At 37.4% G+C, this 2,500-nt stretch overlaps 1 pseudogene; it reads right to left on the bottom strand.

Annotated features, from left to right (window-relative positions):
- LOC142917838 (28S ribosomal RNA) overlaps positions 1–2,500 on the bottom strand; it is an 8,775-nt pseudogene that overhangs the window by 2,225 nt on the left and 4,050 nt on the right.

The following is a 2,500-nucleotide window of genomic DNA, read 5'->3' as shown; positions in this document are numbered from 1 at the left end:
ATAAATTTCTTATGCCCATTCCTCCGTTGGATACTGATGTATAAAGGAAACTGTCTGGCGTATCGTGTGGCAGCCTGAGCAGAAGCTTTACTCTTTTCCTAATTTCAGAATCAAGTGACATCAATAAACCCTTGGTAACTTTTCCGAGGACCAATTGATGAATAATACGAGGTATCAAATTGTTATTGATTAAATATACTTTCTTTTCTGGCTTTAACGGTGCTCTGGTCAGTTTGTTTAACATTGCTGCGAGCAGGTTACAGCTTATAGATCGTTTTCCCCTTGGGTCAAATTCAATGCCTAGATATTTGAATCCCTTTACATATGATACCGGACTAATGGGTTCGTTATTTATAAAGTACGATGATGTCGTTGCAACACTAAATGTCTTCTGTTTGCCGTACTTGATAAATCTTAACGAATTGCATTTGTTTATATTTATTTTCAAGTGTCTGTCATCGAGGAATTTAGTAGTTATATCCAAGAGTTTATTCATGCCACATTCCGTTTCTGCAAATAGGATAAGGTCGTCTGCAAACATCATTGAATTTACTTTCTGATTTCCTACATTAACTCCTATATATGTCGGCAAGTTATCCAATAGTTCATCCATAATCATGTTAAATAGTAGCGGTGAAAGTGGATCACCTTGCTTTACGCCTCTTTTTAGATTTATGTTACGCATTGTTGTCGATCCAAATACAATATCAGTTAGATTACACTTATAGATGTTGGTCAAGTACGTTGTTGATTCCTTTGATAAGTTAAATCGCTTTAAGGCTCTAATAATCGATTCGTGGCTGACAGAATCGAATGCCTTACTGAGGTCTATTGACACTATTTGCGTGTTTTCGTGCTTTTGCCTGGCGTTGTGTATGATGAAGTGTAGTAATGCACTATTTTCGAAACATCCGTCTACCGGGAGGAATGCTTTCTGCCTGTAATTAAGCTTTAATTGCTGTCCTAGACGATAACTTAAAATTTTGTGTAATAGCCTAATTACAATTGATGAGATGGTTATGGATCTCCAATTTGAGGGTTTTTCTAAATCCTCTTTAGTTTTAGGTATAAGTCTTGTTCTGTGTTGTTTCCATATTTGTGGTATATCCTGTAAATAAAGGATGATATTTAAGATATCTAGTAAATATTTTATTGGTAAAGTCCTAAGATCGCTAAGAATAATGTTGTCCTGTCCAGGTGACTTATCCTTCATAATTGCTAGGGTCTTAATCAACTCATCTAAGGTGATTGCTTTTACGATATCGATGCATGATTGGTCGTTTTTTAATTTAAAGGGTATATTATCTGGAGGAGAGTTTGACTCGAATAAAGTAACGAATGTTCCCCGTATGCTTTCTTCAGTTGGGTATATACTTGGCCCCGATCTATCTGAAGTAATCTCGTCTAATAGAGCTTTCTTGTTCGTATGGTATAAATATTGATACCTCCTGTATTTAGTTTGCTTTGATTGTCTTCGATGCCTATTCTCATCTTTCTCCTGTTGGTTTACACGATCTTTCCTATTAATTGGTTTACTTCGATTTAAAAACTTTTCTACATGAGAATTTAGTAGCAGTAACGCCTGATTGTGACTTAAATTCTCGATCTTTAGATCGGTAATTATGACCTGAAGATCCTCAGCTGCTGTCAGTGATTGTTCTTTTTCGGCCCTTATTGCTGGCTGATCTCCTTCAGAAGGTGTAGTTGTTATTTCCGATGTTGTCGGTAAAACTAAGTTAACAAGGCATTGATTTTCTACCTTATAGGTGGTTTCTTTCAATGTCCTTACCAATTCCTTATACTTGATATTTCTCCGCTTCCCTTTAATCGCTTCTAGCGTTCTGTGTGGCATAACTGAGTTCTGTATTAGTTGATTCATGTTTATGTCCTCATCATTCTGTTGGGCTTCTTTATGGGCCATAATTTCTACCTCTTCTTCTCCCCATCTAACTTTCCTTCCTGGTGCGTTTTGCTGTAGTCTAGCTTCATGTTCTGTCGGATGAGTTCGTCTAGTATGTACCCCTAAACCTGTTTTCGTAGTAAAACCTCTGCTACAATATGAACAACTAAATAGTGTTTCCTCAATTGTGGTGGTTATAGCACTAGTTTTACCTATTAAACTTTTGCAAGTTCTTCCGTAGTGCGACGCTATCTTGTGTATGCTATCTGCTGTGCGATTACAAATTCGACATTTATACGTTTTGTTTGCGTGCGGATGTACCCGTGTCATATGTGATGACCAAGTTCTATGGTCTAGGAAAACAAGATTGCATGGATAACATTTGTTCTGATCTGTGCATGGGTAGTCCCATGAAAACATGTCCAAAAGGATAAATTCCGTAGTCAGCTCGTCTGTTAATCGCTCATTCATGAGCGATGTTAGTTCGTCACCGAGTAGTCCGTCCGGTTTATTTTCTTTATAATTCGCGACTTACGTTTATAGCACACAGGGTTGTCGGCCCACGTGTATGCTATTGTGATCAGCTTTTTCACCGCACAT

Source organism: Petromyzon marinus, unplaced genomic scaffold (genome assembly GCF_048934315.1).
Source record: "Petromyzon marinus isolate PM22_M1 ecotype Great Lakes invasive population unplaced genomic scaffold, UKy_Petmar_22M1.pri1.0 PM_G_Scaffold_53, whole genome shotgun sequence".
In the NCBI taxonomy this organism is placed as follows: domain Eukaryota; kingdom Metazoa; phylum Chordata; class Hyperoartia; order Petromyzontiformes; family Petromyzontidae; genus Petromyzon; species Petromyzon marinus.
Note: the sequence above shows the minus strand (reverse complement) of the source record. Positions and strands in the feature narration are given on the sequence as shown.